The sequence below is a fragment of the Podarcis melisellensis genome (genome assembly GCF_964234715.1).
Source record: "Podarcis melisellensis genome assembly, chromosome: 10".
NCBI classification, from domain to species: domain Eukaryota; kingdom Metazoa; phylum Chordata; class Lepidosauria; order Squamata; family Lacertidae; genus Podarcis; species Podarcis melisellensis.
Genome location: NC_138542.1, coordinates 50,098,477 through 50,123,004, shown reverse-complemented (window position 1 = coordinate 50,123,004; position 24,528 = coordinate 50,098,477).

Here is a 24,528-nt window from a genome sequence, read left to right as displayed (position 1 = left end):
TCCAACTGCAGACAGAAGACCACAAGAGAGCAACGTGAACAGTAAGTATCACATGGATACGTCCACGAATGGCCCAAGACATTTTGCTGCTCAAGGCAAAGAACAAGATGGTGACTCCCTTCATTTCATGTACAGAAGCTGATCAGCCTGGCAGATGAATACAACACTGGTGATGGGACTTCCTCCAAGAGGCAGTAAGGCAGGTCATGAGGCAAATACAGCACTGTCCACTCTGTGCTTAGCAACATCTAGGATATAGAATGCTGTTCTCAAGAGTTAGGTGGGTCATTTCTCTGTATGGTGTGTTGACTTGTGTGTATTTCATTAAAAAATATTTAACAAAGATAAAACAACTACATGCAATCAGAGGGTTGCCTCTGAATACTGCAAAGAGATTTGTCAATGTGTATATGCTAAAATCCTCACAATCTTAACAAGCACAAAATGATACACAAGAACCTCCATCCCTTGTTTACAAATGAAAAAATATATTTCCTTGTTTTAAATGTTTTTTTCTGTCTTTTGTGGCTATGTATTTGTACATGGCTTCAGCTCACTTTGGGAAACAATTTTGCCTAAAAAGCAATCTAAAAGCCTATTAAAATAAATACAACTGCCACCTGAGGCAACCACCTCACTTTGCCTAATGGGAGGGCTGGCCCTGGCTACACGCCCACTTTGGGCTAACTCTGGCTGGAATGCTCTCATCTCTCCTTGTTCCAGCTTCAGAACTGCACACTGCTGTTCCTCACACACAGCCTGCCAAACATTCATCTCACACCCGCTACGCCTGCAGGTGAATTGCCCATTTGAGGGGACATCTAGAACCCTTAAAGAGCATAAAGATTCCTTTCTTTCAAATCTCAGGCTCTCATCCAGAGACACTTTAAGCAAAATCATAGCAACAGACCCATTCAAGGCAATCCAACAGCACGGTGCATAACGGTATCTAAAATGCCTAATTGAATACTTTGCATCCCATGTGGTCTGTTACTTTGGAAGATGACAGCAATCCCAATTAGACAAATGTGGCTATGTTTATGCTTCAAACGCTTTTCATAGCAATGAGCCGAGGTACCAAGTAGTGGATGGAGTGCTGGAATTGAAAGGGGGAGGTCTGGGTTCAAATCATTGCTCAGCCATTGCACCCATTGGATGAGGCTGGACTACTCACTATCTCTCACCCTGGTCTGATCTATGATGTAGTCTGCCATACCAACCTGTTGTGTGCAGATAGAATGTGAGGGGCAAATATGCTGCCCTGATCAACTTGAGGAAGGATAAGAAACAAACCATACGATGGAACCTGCTATCAGAAAGGTTTGATCCATTCTATACATTATGCAGCACCCACAGCTAGCAGGCGCTGTCCACTGCGCTACAGTCTCTAGCCTCTTTGGAGATTAGCCCTAAACAATTTGTGTAAATATTGGGGCTACTGGATACTAGTCTTGAATGAAACTGTTGCTCCACAACCAGCAGGGGGAGCACAAAACACTGCTTTGAGAACCACAGAAATGAGACACTGTGGTGTTTCTTCAATCCCGTTAACCTGTTTAAAAACATTTGCAATTGTTTTCTTTAAAAATGCTTGAGGGCCTTCTTCAGAAATCATATGACTGCTGCTATCATGAAAATGCCTAGTATTATTTCATGGAAGTATTAGTAGATTCAATCAAAGTAGTATGCATTGATGCTTTTGAATTATGGTGCTGGAGGAGACTCTTGAGAGTCCCATGGACTGCAAGAAGATCAAACCTATCCATTCTGAAGGAAATTAGCCCTGAGTGCTCACTGGAAGGACAGATCCTGAAGCTGAGACTCCAATACTTTGGCCACCTCATGAGAAGAGAAGACTCCCTGGAAAAGACCCTGGTGTTGGGAAAGATGGAGGGCACAAGGAGAAGGGGACAACAGAGGACGAGATGGTTGGACAGTGTTCTCGAAGCTACCAGCATGAGTTTGACCAAATGCGGGAGGCAGTGGAAGACAGAAGTGCCTGGTGTGCTCTGGTCCATGGGGTCACGAAGAGTCGGACACGACTAAACAACAACAACAGTATGCATGTCGGAATGGATGCCAGGGCTCAGATTTGAGAGAACCATCATACCAGAGACTAGTTGTATTTTGCGTGTGTGGATTTCCATGACTGATCTACAGTGGTGCAATTTCTGAGGTGCTGCCCTTCAGGGGAACAGGGCTGGCTTCAAGGTTTGGGAGCCCTTGGCAGGGTGCCATCCTGGGGTCCATCCTACCTGGGCATTGGGTGACAACCATGTTGCAGCACCTACCATATCTATTGCCCCACTATGCAACCCACTGAAAGTTCTGGTGCATTATGGGTAAAATAAAAATCCATGCTCTCTGTCATAAAAATGTGGTGTACTCCCTAGCAGTGTGTGCCCTGACATTTACCTGATTGCGCCTCACAGGGAAATACCTGCCACTCTCATGGCTCCAACCCAGAACTGATTTGGGTTGTGCTTCTGCCATCTGTGCTGGGGCTACAGATATTGTGAGGCAAGTTCCTGGCACTCTGGGTCCAAGTGAGCCTCATTGCTCTCAAAGCCAATATGAGCAAGCTTCTGTCTGACTCCCTCTGGGCACTGGGGCTTAAACCTAGTTATTCTGAGATGCAAGCAGTCTAGCTCATTGATAGAGCATCTGCTTTGCCTGCAGAAGGATATAGGTTCTATCCCTGGCATCTCCAGGTCAGCCTGGGAGAGGCCCTAGTCTGAAATCCCAGAGAGCTGCTGTCAGTATAGACAATACTGCGATAGATAGACCGGTGGTCCGACTCTGTGTAAGGCAGCTTCCTGTGTTAAGCTTCTCTCATGCATTTTCTATCTTGGTCTCGTGGAACTCAAGCAAGGTCCAGATTGCCTGCCTTCAAAAGTCACACAAAGCCCCCGCCTCATTTAAAAAGACACATCACCTCTGCTGAGCACTACAAAAATTGGCCAGTACACTTAAGAGATCTGGTGCTGGGCAGAGAAGCAGAGGGACTCCCAAGATGACTGCTAACTGCTCATCATCCCTATTTTAGACTTTGGGGCATGTACGACACAACTGCAGCATCACTGAGCCACCAAGGTTCCTATTCTCAGAGGATGGAAATGTGTGGTTTTCATGAAAAGCACACTATAGCATACGCTAGTTTAACCTCTGCAGCTTTCCTCAAAAGTATTGGAGGGAAGCCTGGCTGTATTATTAATAAAATTGGTCTCAGCCATGTCCATTGCAAGGGGAGAAGGAATAAAATCAATAAGATAAACGCTAACTCCGACAACCTTGAACTCCCATTGATGGCTAGGAGCATGGAGAGATCTGAGAATCGATATAGCTATCTCTAAAATTTAAAGATAATTGATTGAAAAACTGTAAAGAAAACAGAAAAGAATCCACTACAGGCTTTGCTCCTTAAGCAAGAGTTAGTCTCACTCTGCTGGCTTGATTTAGGCTCTGGATGCTGACTCTTGCACATAGAAACTGCATCAGAAGCAGGGGAAACAGCTGTACTTGGGGACATTCCTGTAGCTCAGTGATTCCAAGCAGTGATCTGTGAGCCTGTGAACTCACATCAGCTTCAAGCATCACATAGGCTGGGGGCGGGGGAAGATGATGATTCTATATATCTATATACCTGTATATATCTATATCTATAACCTTATTTATTAGAAAAATAGCATATGCTATTATTATTATTATTATTATTATTATTATTATTATTATTATTATTATATGCATGGATCTTCATATGCCCATGTATCCATCCTACCCCCACCCCACAGACTATGAATAATGATATTTGAAATGGAGAAAAGAATATATACTGTTCTTTGCACACTGCAAAGGCATACCCTCCAACATTTCTTTGATGAAAACAGGGACATCGTATTTGGCTTTCTTTTGGTTTGAAAACGGACTGGCTATTGATGTGGGGAATAAGTTATGGTTACTAATAAGCTGTTGGCTATTCCAAGTATCTGTAGGAGGCTTTTGCTGATGGATGTCTCCCTTGAGTAAGCAACTCTGAAAGTATTTGGGACCAAAGAACAGGCTATAAATATGTGCAAACAAACAAACAAAATGACTGTTCAGCACATATATTTAGAGACAAACACAATTAGAAAAGCACAGCATATGTCTTCAGTGCTCTCACTCCTCCAAAGGAACTTTATGCTGTAGAGGCTGCCATAGAGAAGGGGAAATGCAAGACCTTACCCTGGGCCCTGATCCAGCAAAAGTTGTTTGTAAGACCCTTTGATTTCAAGGGGCAAATGGTTGAGTTAAACCAATGGTATCACTTGGTCAATTCATGTGAGTGATAATCTGGGAGGAGCATATGAACATAGGAAGATTACTGATGGATCAGGCCAAAGGCCCATCTAGTCCAGCACCCTGTTTCTGCTGTGGCCAACCAGATGCCTATGGGAACCCCACAATCCACTTAAGGTGGAGACAATTCAGGAATGTGGTGTTGCCCTCATTTCCCCCCATTATGTTGCATTTTTGTGGCTGGGACTACAGCAATGCGCTCTACATGAAGCTACCTTTGAAGGTGACCCGGAAACTACAACTAATCCAGAATGCTGCAGCTAGACTGGTGACTGGGAGCGGCCACCGAGACCACATAACACCGGTCTTGAAAGACCTACACTGACTCCCAGTACGTTTCCGAGCACAATTCAAAGTGTTGGTGCTGACCTTTAAATGGCCTCGGCCCAGTATACCTGAAGGAGCATCTCCACCCCCATTGTTCAGCCCAGATGCTGAGGTCCAGCGCCAAAGGCCTTCTGGTGGTTCCCTCACTGTGAAAAGTGAGGTTACAGGGAATCAGGCAGAGGGCCTTTTCGGTAGTAGCACCAGCCCTGTGGAATGCCCTCCCATCAGATGTCAAGGAAATAAACAACTATCTAACTTTTAGAAGACATCTGAAGGCTGCCTTGTTTAGGGAAGTTTTTAATATTTGATGTTTCATCATGTTTTTAATATTCTGTTGGTAGCCCCCCCCCCAAAAGCTCATATCTTGAAATATGTCAACCCTATTGAATGTCTGCCCAACTTCTTATTTCTAGTGAAAAATACTGCTTTCTAAAAACTATGAGGTCTCACCTTTCAGACAAAACAGTTCAGAATGACTGTAGCACTTTGGGGCAACTGGAGTGATAAATGCCTTCAGTTTCATGTTTTCAAAATATCCTCCGTGGTATTGAAGAGTCACTTGGCATTTTGGGTCATGCCAAGGGCTGTATCTAATCTTAGCTATACTCTGAGTAGACCAACTACTCTGAGAAGAACTTTGTTGGATAAAACGCTGTACCTTTTTGCTTTCTTACAATTCTGCTTGATATGCCTACCATGTCATCAAAGTGATAGATGTTGACTTCACTTGTACAAAAGCTTTCTGACCTCAACTATCATTTTTACATTTACAGATTGTACAAAATATTTGGCTCAAGCAAACTGAAAAGATTTAACAAGTGGTGCCCTGAAGAAAATGGGCATACATTTCAACATACTACAAATGCACAAAGGAAAATTTCAAGCAGCAGGAACAGCCACGTTGATCTTGCAGTCCTGCTAATCATGAAAGCCCTGTACAACTTTCAAGCCACCACTCTAGATAGCATTTTGGCCCCCCTCTGAAAAGTTCTGTTCATTTTTGCCATTCTTCAGCTTTTCAATTCCAGGCCTCCTAATGATCACTGAAAAGTAGACAGACCTACACCCAAACATGTAGCTGCTTCTGTTCTTCATTCTTATTTTATTTATCTATTTCATCAAATTTGTACACTGCTTGATTGTAAAAAAACCCTCAAAGTGGTTTACCAAAGATAAGCCAGTAAAATCAAGAAAAAACACAGCCATACTTTAAAGAATACAAAAGTTAAAACACTAAAACAGATTCAAATTATCCCATTTCTAAGCATCTGGCTAGGCTTGCCTAAAGGTAAAGGTACCCCTGCCCGTACAGGCCAGTTGTGTCCTCTAGGGATGTGCACCCATCTCACTTAAGAGGCCGGGGGCCAGCGCTGTCCGGAGACACTTCTGGGTCACGTGGCCAGCGTGACGAAGCTGCTCTGGCGAGCCAGCACCAGCGCAGCACACGGAAACGCTGTTTACCTTCCCTCTATAAAGCGGTACCTATTTATCTACTTGCACTTAGGGGTGCTTTCGAACTGCTAGGTGGGCAGGAGCTGGGACTGAGCAACGGGAGCTCACCCCGTCACGGGGATTCGAACCGTCGACCATGAGATTGGCAAGTCCTAGGCGCTGAGGTTTTACCCACAGCACCACCCGCGTCCCTAGCTTGCCTAGCTGATGCCAAAAAGTGTATTGTGAAGGCACCTGCTTGATCTCAATAGGCAGGGAATTCCAAAGTGTGGGCACTACAACAATAAGCGATCAAATTCTTACAAATGCAGAACAGGTAGTATGTGGCACCTGCAGTACACCCCAAAAAGAGCCAAGTGTGTCATAGGGATTTTGCCTGTAACTTCCATGGAAAGTAAAGTGTGTTTTTGGGGATATTACAATTGAACAGTATCATGAAACCTTTATTACAGATATCACAAAACCTTTATCAATAGGATAGATGGAGAGCAGTATGCCTATTCACAGAACTTTTCCTAGGCTCAAGATTAACAACAAAATATGTGTGTAGGACCTCAGGGGTGCCCAAACTTTTTTTTAAAGAGGGCCAGATTTGATGAAGTGAACATACATGAGGGCTGGCCAAAGTTGTTGAGTTTTTTTAGGATTGATGTTTACAGCTTTTTTTTTTAAAAGAAAATAGCATACATTGAAATTGTTGAGCTTTTTAAACAATTCCTCCCCCAATTTTTTAAGGATTTCACCCCATGGCATATACTGCAATGGGGGGCAGATTAAGTTGACCTGTGGGCTGGATTAGGCCCCCAAAATGGACTTTGGACATGCCTGGGGTAGGATTTTAGAGAACATATGATCAATACTGCACTTTGTAAGCAAGATGATGTGATGATGTAGAGTACTCTTTGCAGACTAAGTAAGTTTGTACTTGGTGCAAAAATATTACTAAAAAAAATTATTTTTTAGCAAAGCCCAAAAATCCAGGTCTCTGCCTTGAGAACCTTACCATCTAAAGTTCAACAGTGTGGGCTTTGTTGCATTTAGACATAGTGGATTAACTATGCACTGAACTTTAAAGCATAAATAATCCAGTCTACCCATTCTATCTGTTTCCTTGGCCAGATGCAGGATGGCATCAGACTGTCCAGGACGTGGTATATAACCTTGTGAATAAATCACTTTAGTTACTAGCACCTGTACGTAGTCTGAACTCATTAGTCAAACAGATAATACAAGGGAGACAAAAATGGGAGATAAGGGAAAGGAGAGGCAAGGATAACAAGCAACACAGAGAGAAGAGGAATAGGCAAGGCAAGGGCAACAAGAATGGGAGTGAGCAGGTGTACAAAGATACTTACAAGCTTAAGCCTGGATAGCTCATTTGGTTAGAGCGTTGTACTGGTAATGCCAAGGTTGCAGGTTCAATCCCTGTATGGGGCAACTGCATAGTCCGGCATTGTAGGGGGTTGGATTGAGATCACCCTCAGGGTCTCTTCAAACTCTACAGTTCTACGATTCTACAATTCATTTTGGTTGGAAGGGAGGGGTTTAGTTGAAGTAACACTAGATTCAGGCTGGCGTTTCATTAAAACTCACATGGGATGAGTTAAATCCCATTAAGTATAATGGCACTTTCTTCCAAGTAAAGCTAAAACAGGGATATGGTCCTACAGATGTTGTTGGATTATAACTCCCATCAACCCCAATCTTCTCCCCAGTAGTTCCCTGTTGAAATCTGGCCACCCTTGACCAGTCAATCTCACAACATTAATAGTAAAAAACAAACGAACAAAAGCAATAAAGCAATACCAAAATCATGATGATAGTATTCCACGATATCTCACAAGAAGCTGCCAGGGGAGACACAACTCTGACTCCTGTATCCCTTTCTGGGCCTTCTGTTGCCAGGCAAAGTCACTCTGCACAGGTCACAGCCAAAACGAGATGTACCGAATCAATACATGAACCAAAACGAAGTCGTCCTTTGAAATTTGCATGTCTCCACATTTTGCAAGGGCAGTTCTCCAGCCAAGTAATGTATGTAGAAATGCATGTACTAAGGCAAAGTGAACATAAAAACACATATATAAGGGAAAATAACACACATATAGATGCATTTTATTAGAGAACATGGTTTTGCAAAAAATTGTCTATTACGCAAGTTGCACACAAAAATGTGTACATTAGGAGAAATTTGCAAAAAATGCTGGTGAATTGTCAAGACGCCTTTGAAAAAAATTCAAACTGATGTTGACTTGTGGAGAACTGAACTTAAGATTTGAAAAAAAAAATGAGAAACTGAGGGAAACCAAAAGGAGACAATTACCCCATCCTTGTTCTTCTGCCTGTAGACCTGCGTGCTAAGCATTTCCTTGCTGAGGAATGCAGCCTACACACGACTTATTTATCTTTATCTGATTTTACTAATTTCCCTAAATCTACTTTTTAAAATAAGGGCTGACCTTTAAACTTTCTTTTCCATCAGAACCTGGAGTAATTATCTTTCTAATTAAAGAGTTAGAGAGGGAACTTTGAAATAAGGTCCCTTTTGAATGACTAATAGAAGTATTGAGGAGATCTGTTCGCTTTGATCTCTTATCACATAGTGTTACAGGTACACACACACACACACACACACACACGCCGGTTTTCTTCCTCCCAGCCTCTCTGTGTCTAATCAGACGTGTCACACCTCCATGGAGGTAAATTGGGTTTATTTGAGAAGGAAAATTAAATTAAGCCTGTTTAGGAATTAATTGACAGCCTGGGTTTAATCTATCACATTATTCCAATGGTGTCGCACCAGGATAAAAAGATCTACTGACCCAGTTTTAAACAAAATGAGGATGGAAGAAGACAAGCGTCTCCCTAGCACTGGGCCAATAAAATAGGACACAGATATTGGGGAGTGTGCAGAGAGGGAGGGAGACAACAGGATGTGAGCTTAGTATTCAAAAAATGGCAAACCAACATTGGGAGTAAAAAGCCTTTTAAGAGAGTGCTACTTTCTTATTGTGTGAATGTCCCTAAGACCAATATGGCACAGCGGAGGACGGGGTGAATGCATCCTACATGTGCATTGTAGGATGCTGCCATATACTGAGACAGATCAATGGTCTATCCAGTGTCCATGCTGACTGGCAGCAACTCTCCAGGGTCTCAGATTGGGAGTCTCTCCAAGGCCTACTAGAGATTGAATTAGCAGAAGTTCTATCACTGAGCGATGGCCCTTCCCCAGAGTTGTGCAGGTGAGGAGAGCCCAGAAGGAGAGAAGAGACACAGAAAGAAGGGGATAATTCGGGGGGGGGGGCTGAAATGGATGGAGCTTGGAAATGGATAATTACTGGAATTCAGTAGGGATGGCCAAATTGGTCAATTACATTTTCTCTCTGTCTCATGTTTTTCCAATGTTAAATTCAGTTCTTCACACTTCTGCATTAATTAGGTGGTTGTTTTCTTTTAAACTCCTGTATTACAAAATTCAGAGAAGTGTGAATTTCAAAGGATATATGTCTGCTTGTTGTTTTTGAGAAGTGAGAATTAGGTAGGTTTGCAATAAAATGCACACTAAGCAGAATTTCTCACCCTCCCTTGTTGATTTCAATGGGACTTGAAATAAATGTGTTTCAGACTGAAATGCCAGCTAAGTGCTAAGTGTGATGGCCAGGGAATCTGATTCAGAGGCTCAACCGGAGGAATCCCAGCCTGCACAGGAGTCCCCGCCTCCAGGGCCAGCTGAGCTGGGGCAGGGCCTTGACTCTGAAGTGCCTGCACCTGTGTCGGATCCTCAGGAGCAGACACCAGATGAATCCACTCTTATTTCCTGTTATGCATTGCTAGGGGCTGGCCCACCAGGCACACACTTGGTTGCAGATCCTCATAATATTTATTATCATTTTCTACAAGAAGATGGGTTTTATTTCCAAATAAATGTATCTAGTGCAGACTAGCAAAAGCAAACTCCATTTTATTAATTTAATTCTGGCGGCACTATGATTTAAGTGAGTTTTAATACAAATCTGCACACACTTAAAATCTTTCCTTTAAAAAAACACACTAACCCCCCCCCCCCCGGGCTGTTGGATTTTGCTATAACATGTCAGTTGTAAAGCAGGGAGCACAGAAGTTATAGAAGCATTGTGGTGGTGGGCGAGTGTGAGAAGAGAAATGTGTGTTTCACAAGTGAAGTATTTCACATGGTTGTCTAAACTCTAAAGCCCTCCCTGCTCACTTTTAAGATCGTTAGGCCCAGGGTCTAAACTAAGCCTAGCTGTGAGTCTTTTGGGAACAAACAAGTGTGCTTTGGAGGAAAGAAGCTTCTGACCTAAAGCAGAGTTGGTAAATGAAACTGACAAAATATCAAAGGTGGGGAGGGGGCGCTTATGCCAAAAAGAGGACACAGATACACATTAAAAATTAATATGCTAACTTACATTCACTGGTGCAATTTTTTATTTATATTTTTAATATAAATGAAATAGGAATAAATTACATATCACCATAGTGGGGAAGACTGCAACCAAGTGACCTATGCTCAATTTGATGGACATCTTCATGGCCCCTGCTCTGTATCTTTAAACCAGACATGGACTGGACAGCCTTTCAAATGTACTAGGACAGTGGCTCCCAATTAGCTAGGTACTGTGGACCCCTTGTTTTTCAAAAGCCAAGCCATGAACCTCCTACTTTTGAAAATTTTGATATCTTGATGGTAGTTTTTGTTGGCCACAGGCCATTCACTAACTGGCAACCACTGCACTAGGAGACATGGCCACCCTAAAGTGGTTATTTTTTCTAAGAAGAAATGTGGGTAAAGGGATTGCAAAGAATTTGAAAAGATGCTGTAAGGAAACAGGAATCCAAATAGCAGCAGCCTCTTAAGTTAAGAATAAATAAACTTGATTTTATTGGAAACTATAATCACAGCCTCCTTTGCACTAAGCCTGTGATGTTTATAGTTTTGGTTCTTTCTGACTAGTGTGCTTTGAATATTTACCCAATGAACTGATGGCAGCTGTAATGCTAATAATACAACCACTATTATAAATAATAGCTGATTGGAACTAATAACAATAAACATATGCATTAGCTTAACATTATAATCAGTGAGACATTTTTACAGGCACGTTGTAAAAGAGTGTGCCTGCCCTCCTAGGGACATTCCAGGCCAGAGAGAAAACTATCATTAAAATCCACTTTACCTAATTCAGGGGCAGCTGTTACATTTGCGTGGCTTGTTAAAAGACCAAAGGAGGCGCTAGATGCTCGTAGTGAACTGAGATTCATTGCTCCTGCATCTATCAGCTGGGAGAGGAGATGTAGAAGAACAAGTCTGATATGCATGGTGATAAACAGAAAAGATTGACAGTGGAGGTGGCAAAGCCTGAAATATGGCATTGGTGCTATCAGTTATCAGGCTGGTCCAGTGGGAAGAGCCACAGCTCAGTGGGAGAGCATGGGCTCCACATGCAGAAGCTCCCAGGTTCAATCCCCAGCATCTCCAGGTCTTCTTCTTCTCTGGCAATCACTCATAGTCGAGTAAGTTTGTCTTCCATGAACATGGTTTTAACAGTGAGTCCGTAAGTGACTGTGGAGGCCAATTCTGGATCCACACATCCTTCCACAGTGGGGACAAAGGTTTCCGGGTGGGAGTTGATCATGGTGAGGGTTTGCCAAGTGTGCCTTCCTCTTAGCACGTTTCTCCCTTTCTTCCTGAGCTCAAGCATCTTCAAAGCCCATGACACCTTTGGTAAAGGCTGTTCTCCAATTGGAGCGCTCACAGGCAAGTGGTTCTCAGTTGTCGGTGTTTATACTACATTTTTAAAGATTTGCCTTGAGAAAGTCTTTAAACCTCCTTTGTTGACCACCAGCCTTATGCTTTCCATTTTTAAGTTCAGAATAGAGTAGTTGCTTTGGAAGACGATAATCAGGCATCCATACAACATGAGCAGTCCAAGGAAGTTGATATTGAAGAATCACTGCTTCGACACTGGTGGTCTTTGCTTCTTCCAGTACACAGGCATTAGTTCACCTGTCTTCCCAAGTGATGTGTAAAACTTTTCAGAGACAATTTTTTTCGGAGCCCTCCAGGCAGGGCTTGCTTAAGACTCATTGCCTGAAACTCTGCAGAGCTACTGCCTCTGGGTATAGAAAATGCTGAGCTAGATGGGATGACATAGAATAAGGCCCTATGCTCCTAATGGAACAATTCAGAGTCTTTTACTGCTGCAGGTGGAACTCTTGCAGCTGTGAGGTAGGAAAAGTCTTACAGTAATGACTCTTTTGTCCAGCTTAGGCTAGTGCACCATTCATACAAAAAACCAGGTCTGGTCAGGGAGACAGGTGTCTTAGTTACCTCTCTTTGGGACTACTAGAACACGCTTCGTATGGGGCTGCACCTGCAAAAACTTAAGTCTTAACTGGAACCAGTCCACTGGGTCATGTAACCCCCCCCCCCGTGTTTTTAGCTGCACTGGCTGTTGATCCATTTCTGGGTTCATTTCAAAATTCTGTTTTTTACCTTTAGAGCCTAGAACAGAGGTTGTCAACATGGTGTCATTGGGATGTTTTTGGAGTTCAGCTCCAATCAGTATGGCCAAGAGCAGGGTTGTGCACCAGATTCAGTCCAGGAAGGCCTGAGCCAAATTGGGTCTCTTTGGAGGGATCCAGGTATTGGTTGAGTCAGGATGAGATATCCCTGGATCACCACAGATTGAACTGGGTAGCTCAGAACAATCCCGTGCTGTCGGGGGGACAGGACATCCATCAAGAAGGAGAGGCAGGTATGGGGAGGAAGAAGGTGAAACTGAAAAACATAGGGACCTACTGGGCAGCTGCATTCTGAGTTGCTTCCAGATTATGATTATGATTATTTATTAAATGTCTATAATGCCCTTCATTCAAAGATCACAAGGCAGTTTACAATATAAAAGCACAAAAATAAATACCTGATGACCAGTTGTTGGGTTTTTTTGCGTTCACCCTGATTTGTTTGTAGGGAGTTAGACAATGTTGCATCAAGTTTGCGTTATCCCACACGTTCCTTTTACTTTCCATATCTCAGCCTCACATTTGGGTGGAAGTGGGTTTGTTGCAGATAAACATTGTTGCAAATAAATTTGCATTGCATATATCAACATCCTGCAAGTGCCCCAATTAATTCAGAAGTCTACAGGGTTGAAATTCAGATGCACTTCTCATTTAGTTCCAGCTGTCAATGGTCTGGTGGATTACCTCCCACTGAGCACTCCTGAACCCACTAGCTTTCGTACCAACTGGAAAGCAACTGAAGCATGGTTTCCTCTCTATTTTACTACAGTACCTCATACAAATGCTCTTGCTATAAATCAGGATTTGAATTCTAGCCTATTTATTTATTTTAAAAAACTGTATGCCACAATTTCATAAAGAAAATGAAAGTGGTTTGCAACAATTACAATACAATAAAAAAAACACAAAAATTAAAAGCTCTTCAGCTCTTGCAGACAATGTTATTTTCTTCATTGTGTGCATAAGCCTGGTAGCAAAGAAATGCTTTCAGCAAACATTTGAAAGATAGTGCAGAAGGCTATAGGAAGAGCATTCCACAGGAGAGGACTGAAGAGGCTCAATGAAGTGTAGTTTATATGCTGATGACATTACACGATAAACATATGGAGTGAGATAAGAAATTTTGCTCTATTCCCACCCTAATAGTCATTAGGTACCTTGTACCACAGTAGAAAAAAGAGATGCTTGCAGGCAAATAAATGTGCATGTTCTTGGATATTTTTGCTCACCCCTTCCATTTTTGGCCCATTTTTGCAGCTGATTCATTGTCTCAAAATCTTTGCTGCTGTTCTCATTTGTTGCCTAATACCCTGAATCGAGATGCGCACATGCCTTATCTGCTTTGCAAGTTTGTCTCTGCTTGCTGCTCATCAGACTAGAATTACTCACCTTTTTCAATAACACATTCCTGCAAACCCCATCTCCCCGTCCCCCACTTGAGATGACACTGCTTCTATGCTCTAACCAGCCACATGCGAGCGCCTGTCAATCATCCTGGCATGGTTCAAGTGCAATGCCTGCTGGGGCTTCCAAGTGGCAAGAAAACCAACCACCAACAGAAAAGGGGAAATGGTAGCCCTGAGCTTCTGGAAAGCAGATTTAGAAGAGAGGAGTCAGGATGTCAGGAAGAGGAAGACAGAGCTTGGGGCACTAGTAACTAAATCCACCAGACCTGCACTGCTGGGTGTCAGTTGTCTCCTGATGTACTGACCAGTAGCAGTGTCCTGTCTCCTTTGCTTTTCTAAAACAGTTCTTGCCTCATCATCAGTCAACTAACCAAGTGCACAGCTTCTTGACAATCTCTGGCTTGCATTTGCTCGAGGAAACACATCTGTCAAAGCAGCTTGCATGCAAGTAGGAGTGGGATCGGGGCTGCTCAGCTGGGGAGTGTGAAGCCCCAACCCTGCCTGGCTGCACCTTTCCTCCCAGAAAGACAGAACCCACCCTCCAGGTAGAAGCTAGCCAGGAAGTGTAGGGACACTTTGATGCTGCTGGTGGGACCAGTGCTCACCAGCAGCCCCTAGCAGCCCCTCTCCACAAGGTGCAGATAGGGTGGCTTTGCACCCCACACCTTGTGGACTTCACTTGGGAAGGTTACGCTGTGTCATTCCTTCTGGGGTGAATGACCCCCCACCAGAGGAAAGAGATAGCACACCCGCATGGGCTAAGGCAGTCATACACACGGAGTCTAACAGGTTCCGTGTGCTTGGCTACTGCCACTTGGTCTGTCTTTGGGGAGTGGGGAGCAAGCAGGTGAGGTAGCTCACCCGCCCCCCATGCCAGTGAAGGCAGAAGGAATTTGGCCAAGGAGCCCCAAGGTCCTTACGGCTCCAGCACAAGCTGCAGGGGACTTGGGCCTGTCTCTGCTGGGGGCAGAAGCTCTCCTGCCCCCAGAAGAGCCTGGCCAAGGAGCCTGGGGCCTCGCTCAGCTGGCGGCAGGAGCTTTCCACCCTGCGGCTGAGCAGCAGGGTGGGGCCAGCTGCATTGGTCACAGCCCGCAAGGCTCTGGGGTGAATGTGCCTCAGCTCCCAGAATGAGAACTGTGGCAGTTTCACCTGGGATCTCACCAGCTGGGGCCAATGCAGCTTTTTTCAACATCACGGTATATCGCCAAACCACGACGTTTGGCTGGCGATACACCTTGATGTTGAAAACCCAATCTTGCCCAGTCCTACTGGGCTAACAATTCACTTGATCTCAAAGGGATGACTGTTTGCTTGCAGTCTTTGTTCAATACACCAGGGTAGGTGGCCTTGCAAATCTCACAGTGGCAGAGTCAGCTCCCCAGTGTAGCCAAAGTGTAAGGTAGGTCAGGACTTCACCTTGGTGGAGGAGATTTATTTTTAGGATTGACTAAATGAATACACACTCACACACATATCTACACACCTTTTATCAGAAGGGCCCAGGACTGGTTACAACAATTAAATATACAATTATAAAACCAAATAAAAAAGTTACAGTTTTAAAAGGATAAAAACAATTACAAACTTTTCTATATATAAGAACCAGTTTAAAGTATTTCCCATACAGATACACACACATATACGTGTATATAAAATTCATATATTGCAAATGTGTGCAGAAAGAAGTCTGGTAAGATGGCTGGTTGAAAGGATAATGAAAACTTAAGTGTTAACAAAGCCATTCTGATTGCAGGCTTTATATGTAGCCCAAATGGAGCTGCTAGCACATCTTACATCATACTGATATTGACTGGACTTGGAAGGAAGCAAACTTTGAAAGGAAGTGATCTACTTTACCAGCAAATAGTTACTAAAAGAAGGAACTCCGTGAGGGATTCTTTGAGAAAGCCATGTGTTTTAAATGTATGGTGTGTATGTAGTGATTGTGAATTGCAGTAAAAAATCTTGGTGTGTGCTTTTGCATGCAAGCCAAAATCCAAACAAAGCTGGATTTTGGGTCAGCAGACTTTGTGATCTGAAACAGGAGAAAACCCCTTCATGAAGCAATAATGCCTGAAAATGCATGAACCGGCCTCCTCTGTTTGTAAATTGGAAGACAAAGGCTCTCTGGAAGAAGAAGAAGAGTTTGGATTTGATATCCCACTTTATCACTACCCGAAGGAGTCTCAAAGCGGCTAACATTCTCCTTTCCCTTCCTCCTCCACAACAAACACTCTGTGAGGTGAGTGGGGCTGAGAGACTTCAAAGAAGTGTGACTGGCCCAAGGTCACCCAGCAGCTGCAAGTGGAGGAGCGGGGAAGCGGACCCGGTTCCCCAGATTACAAGACTACTGCTCTTAACCACTACACCACGCTGGCTCTTTACCAAAAGTCACCTTAAACTGACCTTAGCAGTACTTTGCAAGTGCTGAATGCATTTGCTCTTCAGGTGTACTTTTAAAAGGACCTGATGTTTAAGATGTTCTGGTGTTTAGTGTTTGATATATAGTTATATATTTCACTGTAGAGATGTGTGGAGCCCTTCCTCTGGGAATTTTCTTTGCTAATCCTATTGAAGTCCTTTTAACTCACTTTGAAATTCCTGCAGATGTTTTGCCTGAGCAGGATCTTACAAATTAATACAAAATAGGAAATGGGGGGGGGGGGAGAGATACAATCCTGAATATATTATCTCTGGCTGTCACTGAAGTTAACACAGGGAAGGGCACAATCCAGACTCCCACATCTATGTACAGCTATAATCTCATAAAGTTCCATTTTGCTCCTGTTGTTGTAAGTAATTCTATGAGTTTAGTCTGGGTGCTTTCCTCTATAAGACAAACCCAGTAGCCACCGTCCATTCTGCGGTGGTGACAAAAGCAACATAAAAAGCCAGACACTGTTTATTTGAAACCTCTTCACTGATCGTGGATACCTATTTGTTCCTGGTTTTAACTACAGAGAAACGTGTTTATGTGAGGCTGACTGCCACTTAAGAGGCAATTGTTTTGACAGAGAATCATAATCTGATGATCACAACGGATGGTTCCAAGCAGCAGAGAAACTGTTACAGTTAGGAAAAAGTGAATGAGAATCCACTTTGAACATTTCATATGGAGGCTGATGAAGTTCTTTAAAGTTCTGCACATTTGTCTCATGAGCAGTATCTTTCTTGCTTTGATTCCCGCCCTCCCCCCCCCCCGCCCAGAATTTGGTCCTGTGGAAATTACGTCTTATATTATGGGCTCTGTGTTTTTCAAAAAAAATTTTTTTACTGCTGGCCTATTAATTGTGAGGGGATTATACTAGTTTTCATTCTGTTATTGTACTTTGTATTTGTTTTTAATCTTCATTAAGCAAGCTTCTGTGAAAGTGTCGTTACTAAGATAAGAGGTCTATAAGTAAACATCTCAAAAGAAGAAAATGAATGTTACTGTCAGGGTTTCTGGGAGAGAGGAGGAGATGACAGAGGAGACGGAGAGCGAGTGGGAGGAGGGGCAGAAGGATGAGGAAGAAGATGACGGAATTCTGAGGGAATCCACGAGTCTGAGCAGCGAGTCAGAGGATTCTCAAAAGGGGGTCACCTTAATCAAGCAAAAGGGAGGAGAAGGGAGAAGCGGAGAGGAGCCCAGTGGAAGACAGACGCAGCAAGAGGCGTCTCAGCCGGAACGGAGTAAAGGGGGTGGAGTCGTCAGCCTCTCGGAGGGAGCAGGATTAGGAGAGAACAGAGAAAGGGGGTTGGAGCAAGGTGTTCAGCCGGAAAGGGTGGAGAGCAGAACAAGGGGTGGTGTAGCGGTCGAAAGAAAGGTCAGCAGCAACGTACGCGCGCCAAGTTCAAACGTAGAGGCGCGCGGAAGTGGAGAGAGCTCAGGGGAGGAGCCCGGCCCTAAAGCCAGAAGGAGGGGGGAAGAGGCGGCAGAGGATTCAGCCTCAGGCGAGTCACGGAGAGAGGGAACCCAGGGGGGCAGGAAGACCCTGCGGAAAAGAAAGGAGAGGAAGAGGTGGTCTAGAGCCAGGCTATTAAGTTGGTGTGGAAGAGGGGAGGAGTCAGAGGGGACTTCAGCGGTCTAACGTGACAGACGTACGGCCACGATGCTGAACTGTACGAGAAGCAGAAATCTTCAATAAACTTTTCCTGTAAATAAACTGCAACGGAGTGAGGTCTCTTGTGAGCTGGGACCCGTCCTGGGTGGCCGTGACAGTAAGTCCCCTCTCTGAAAGCAAAAAATTTTTTTGCGAAGCTCACGAACGGGAGCAGCCATGAGCGCTGAGGAGCAGCTGGTTGCACTGCGGGATCAGGTTACCGCTCTCACATCGGCAGTCATTGCTTCGCAGAAGAAGAATGACGACTTGGAGAAGACGTGCCAGGATTTGCAGGCAAGGTGGGAACACGCGGACAGGGCGGGGGCCCCAGGTTCCAGAGCGGAGGGCATTGCGCTTGGACGGAGGGGGGGTGCCCTGGTTCCGCATTTTAATGGCAACTTGCAAGACTATCCCAATTTCAGAGCGGACGTCGTATATGCACTGCATTTACTCCGTCACGATTTTAAAGATGAGGAGGAGAAAGTGGGGTTCATTGTTTCGCACCTGCATGGGGAGGCCAGGGCTTGGCTACGCAATCTGTGGCGCGAAGATGGACCGGCCCGTCGCAATTCAACTGCGTTCATCAAAGCGATGGATTCTTGTTTTCAATCCTCTGTGGATGTGGACATTGCGCGCCGTCAAATGCACGGGCTGAGGCAGGGGAAAGCGACTGTGCGCCAATACCACTCTAAATTTTTTGCATTGCTCACCGCCTTAGATTGGCCAAAGGACAGTAAGCCGGTCAGAGATCTTTTTTGGGAGGGATTGAGCCCCCCCATCAAGGATGAGATCGCTAGGGGGGACAGACCCCAGACCCTAGAAGACGTGGTGCAACGGGCTTTAGCTATTGGAATTCGACATGAGGGACGTCCGTGGCACGAGGAGGACGGGCCCCAAGCGCGTGCGCAAGCGAGGACTCTCCCTTTTGTGCACAGGGATTTCAGCCGTGCGCACCCCTCGCCAATGGGGAAGGACAGCGAGGAGCCAATGGAGATTGGTGGTGCTAGGGCTCAGAAGCCATCCCAGAGCCCTGTCCCTGGTGCAGCCAAAGCGAAGCCTCCTAGAGGAACCAGGAAGTGTTACATCTGTGACAGTGCGCACCATATGGCGAAAGAGTGCCCCCAGAGGCTCCAGAAGCACACTGCAGCACTGGCAACTGTAACAGCAGAGGTGCAACCAGGGGAGCAGCTTCAGGGAAACGACAGTGCCTGGCTGGAAGCAGAGCTACTGGGGCTCAGCCAGGCGGATCTGTAGACAAGCCCCCAGCATCACTGCAGAGCGTGGACCCTTTGCCTCCCAGACCGGCAGTTCTGCTCACAGCAACACTCCAGTTGCCTGATGGGAGACTCCTCGAGGTTCCAATAACGATCGATTCGGGAAGCAACGCCGACTTCGTGGGACTGCAGTTCGTTAAGCAGCACAACATGGCGCTCCTGCCTGCAACGACGCCTCTAAACGTGGTCACGGTAGACGGCAGGAAGTTGCTGGGGGGGCAAGTGGTGCAGCAAACCCCTCCCATGATGATGCAGATTGGCAACCATCGAGAACTTATTAGTTTCAATGTCACCCACTTATCGGACACACCCATCGTGTTAGGCATGAGTTGGCTGGAGAGGCACAGTCCCGCGGTTGCGTGGTACCAGCGGCAGATCACCTTTTGTTCATCGTATTGTGCTCAGCATTGCTTTCAGACCGATCAGGGAGGAGAAGCCGAGCAGCAGTTGCATCTGGGTATGGTGCAAACAGTGCCTCACAAGTACCAGGACTTCTTGGAGGTTTTCTGTGAGAAGGAAGCTGACAAGTTGCCGCCTCACAGACCTTACGACTGCGCGATTGATTTAGTGCCAGGGGCGCAACTGCCTGCTGCCAAGCTGTACTCCATGTCGGAAGACGAGATGCAAGAGCTTCGGGAGTTCATAGACCATAACCTCAAGCGAGGTTTCATCCAGGAATCTAAAGCAGCGGGTGGCAGCCCTGTGTTCTTTGTGAAGAAGAAAAACACGCCCCAAAAAAGGCTTATAGTGGATTACAGGTTCATAAACAGCTTGACTAAGCCCAAAGCTTTCCCCATGCCCAAGATTGACGACCTTTTAGCGACCGTCAGGAGGGGCAAGATTTTCACCAAGCTGGACCTACGTGGAGCTTACAATCTCATCCGCATCCGGAAAGGAGATGAGTGGAAGACCGCCATGTTCACCCCTCTGGGCACATACGAATACAGAGTCATGCCTTTCGGTCTCCAAAATGGCAGCCACGTTTTTCAAGCATTTATGCACCACGTGCTAGCAGGTCTCCTCTACAAGAAGTGTGTCTGCTTTCTCGACGATATCCTGATTTTCTCGGAATCGCCGGAGGATCACGATAAGGACGTGAGGGAGGTCCTGCAGAGGCTGAAGGACCACAGGCTGTACGCCAAGTTGGAAAAATGCCAGTTTGATGTCAGAGAGGTTGATTTCCTTGGCTACAAGTTGTCCGACGAGGGACTGGCCATGGACAGGGCTAAGGTTCAAGCGCTGTTGGACTGGAAAAGCCCTCGAAATCGGAAAGAGGTCCAGAGGTTCATCGGCTTTGCCAATTTTTACCGCAAGTTTATTAAAGGTTTTGCGAACGCGACGGCGGCTATCACTGACACCCTCAGTTCCAAGAAGAAGAAGTTCGTCTGGACCGAACAAGCGGAGCGGTCCTTCCGGACGCTTAAAGGTCTTTTCGCCTCCGAAGAGCAGCTGCTCCACGTGAATCCCGGCAGACCCATGCGGGTAGAGACCGATGCGTCAGACAGAGCGGTTGGGGCCGTTCTTTTGCAAGAGGATTCACAAGGCAACTGGAGACCGGGTGCGTTCTACTCCCGGAAGCTCAGCAAGACGGAGCGCAATTATACCATATGGGACAGGGAGTTGTTGGCCATTCATGCAGCTTTCAAAGCGTGGCGACACTTCTTAATAGGAGCCAAGCACACGGTGCAAGTCCGCACGGATCACAAGAACTTAGAGTATTGGCGGACGGCTAAGTTACAGACCCAGCGACACATGCGCTGGGCGGAGTTCTTTGCGGATTTCGACTTCAAAATAGAATACATCCCAGGAGACTCCAATGTTATTGCAGACGCGCTGTCCCGAAAGCCGCAATACTTGGAGGAAGCAGCTCCAATCGCAGCAAAGCACATTTTCGCACCGCAGGCGTGGACGTGCGCTACCATCGCAGTCGACCTGGACGCGGTGCGACGCGCGTTGCAAAGGGATCAGTTTGCACAGTCCAAGATGGAGGAGCTACGCGGAGGGTCGCGAGACAACGATGAGTTCCAATTGCAAGATGGACTTTTGACTCGTAAGGGTGCCCTTTACGTGCCCACCGACGATCTTCGAGCCAAGGTTCTGCAACAATTGCATGACGCCCCTAGTGCAGGCCATTTCGGCAAAGAGAAGACGATGGAGTTGGTGGCTAGAGACTTTTGGTGGCCCCAGATGAGAGGAGAGGTGGCGGACTACGTCGCCAGGTGTGATATCTGCCAGAGGTCCAAACCAGTGCACCAGAAGCAGGCGGGATTGCTAGAACCGCTGGAGACACCGCAGCAACCGTGGGAGAGGGTAGCGTTGGACTTTGTTACGGACCTGCCCAGCTCCAGAGGTAAGACGGCGGTGTTAGTGGTGGTGGACTTGTTCACCAAGATGGCGCATTTCATCCCTTGTGCCAAGGTGGCGACGGCAGAACAGACCGCAAAGCTCTTCATCGATCACGTCTTCAGAGTGCATGGACTTCCGCAGTCCGTCTTGTCCGACAGGGGGCGCCAGTTTGTTTCCACTTTCTGGCGAAAGCTTCTGGGCATCTTGCACGTCAAAATCAACCTGACATCGGCGAGACATCCACAAACCAACGGTCAAGCGGAGAGGGTCAACGCGATCATGCAGCAGTACCTGCGGTGCTACGCCAACCAGCGACCTGCGGCGTGGGTGGACTATCTCCCGATGGCTGAATTCGCCTACAACAACACGAAACACGCATCCACCGGGGTGACGCCTTTCTTCGCGAACAATGGCCGTCATCCCAGAACCTTCCCGAGATTTGCGGCACCAGGAGGGGGGGGGCCTCAAGATGCCGACCAGTTTGCAGCGGAGTTGCAAGAGGTGCACGAGGAGCTGCGGAGACATTTGGAGCTGGCAAAACAGGCGTATAAGGTGCAGGCCGATAAGCACAGGAGGGCGGGAGAGGACATCCAGATTGGGGACTGGGTGTGGTTAGCAGCCCACGCGATGCCGGCCAGGTCATTGGCCAAGAAGAAGTTAGGACACAGGCAGCTAGGGCCATATCAAGTTGAGGCTAAGATCAATCCGGTGGCTTTTCGTCTAGCCCTTCCGGAGGGTTCCAGGGTGCACCCGGTCTTTCATAGGTCGGTGCTCACTCCCTACAAAACCCCACACAGGTTTCAAGAGTCAGGAGCACTCCCAGAGCCACGTAGGAGGGCGCCTGAGGGGGGGGAATCGCCAAGACCAGAACCTCTTAACGAGGTCACAGAGATACTGGACTCGAGATGGGGGGAGGAGGGAGTTGAATATTTTCTAGCCAGGGAAGGCACTCCGGCCTCTGCCAATAGCTGGGTGCCGGGTTACGCGTTGGACGAACCCCTGTTGAAGGAGGAGTTCCATGCACTTTTTCCGCACAAGCCCATGCCCGAGGAGTATTTTGATGATTGGCTTTTCACGCCCACTTTGTCAGACAGCACGTTCGAGGGTTTCTCCTCACCCGAGGGCCATACGCCCGAAACAAGCCCGACCAGGGATCCGAGACTGGGGGGGGAGGAGACAGGCCCTTGTTGGTGGGTGGATCAGCCAAGGGAGGCATGGAGTCAGAGATGGATGGTAGGTCCTTGGCAGGCAGCGCCAGGAGAAGCAGTGATGGAGGAAGAGACTGTGATGTCTGTGGGTGGGGAACCCGAGTTCGAACACACATATACGGAGATGACAGAGGAGAACGTTGAAGTGGACAACTTGTATCCTGAACCGACCCCGGAAGAACCACGTTTTCCTCAACCTGCACCCGGCGAGCGGGAGGGGGGAAGGGGGGGCTTCGAGGGGGGGATGGATGTCAGGGTTTCTGGGAGAGAGGAGGAGATGACAGAGGAGACGGAGAGCGAGTGGGAGGAGGGGCAGAAGGATGAGGAAGAAGATGACGGAATTCTGAGGGAATCCACGAGTCTGAGCAGCGAGTCAGAGGATTCTCAAAAGGGGGTCACCTTAATCAAGCAAAAGGGAGGAGAAGGGAGAAGCGGAGAGGAGCCCAGTGGAAGACAGACGCAGCAAGAGGCGTCTCAGCCGGAACGGAGTAAAGGGGGTGGAGTCGTCAGCCTCTCGGAGGGAGCAGGATTAGGAGAGAACAGAGAAAGGGGGTTGGAGCAAGGTGTTCAGCCGGAAAGGGTGGAGAGCAGAACAAGGGGTGGTGTAGCGGTCGAAAGAAAGGTCAGCAGCAACGTACGCGCGCCAAGTTCAAACGTAGAGGCGCGCGGAAGTGGAGAGAGCTCAGGGGAGGAGCCCGGCCCTAAAGCCAGAAGGAGGGGGGAAGAGGCGGCAGAGGATTCAGCCTCAGGCGAGTCACGGAGAGAGGGAACCCAGGGGGGCAGGAAGACCCTGCGGAAAAGAAAGGAGAGGAAGAGGTGGTCTAGAGCCAGGCTATTAAGTTGGTGTGGAAGAGGGGAGGAGTCAGAGGGGACTTCAGCGGTCTAACGTGACAGACGTACGGCCACGATGCTGAACTGTACGAGAAGCAGAAATCTTCAATAAACTTTTCCTGTAAATAAACTGCAACGGAGTGAGGTCTCTTGTGAGCTGGGACCCGTCCTGGGTGGCCGTGACAGTTACCTTTATTGAAAACTGATTAGTAGATCAGTCCCTCTCAGGCTTTATCAACTGATCAGGCCAGTTTCTCCCAGGGCTAATTCAGTATACGGTTCATGCCAGGGGTCCTCAAAGTAATAATAATAATAATAATAATAATAATAATAATAATAATAATAATAATAATAATAATTTTATTATTTACACGCTGCCCATCTGGCTGGGTTTCCCCAGCCACTCTGGTCAGCTTACAGTACATGGTAAAATGTCAAACATTAAAAACTTCCTGATACAGGGCTGCCTTCAGATGTCTCCCAAAAGTTGTGCAATTCTTTCATTTCCTTGACATCTGATGGGAGGGCATTCCACAAGGATACATCCATGGATACATTTGGATTTTTGAACAAGTACCATGAAGATCAGATCTCTCCCAGATCAGTTTTCCTGCTCCTCGAAGAAGCAGAAATAGAGAAAGTTTGTGCACTCCTGCACACTTCTCTTTCCCAAAGGATCTGTATAATAGTTGGAGCCAAGAGACTTCATCTGAGCCTT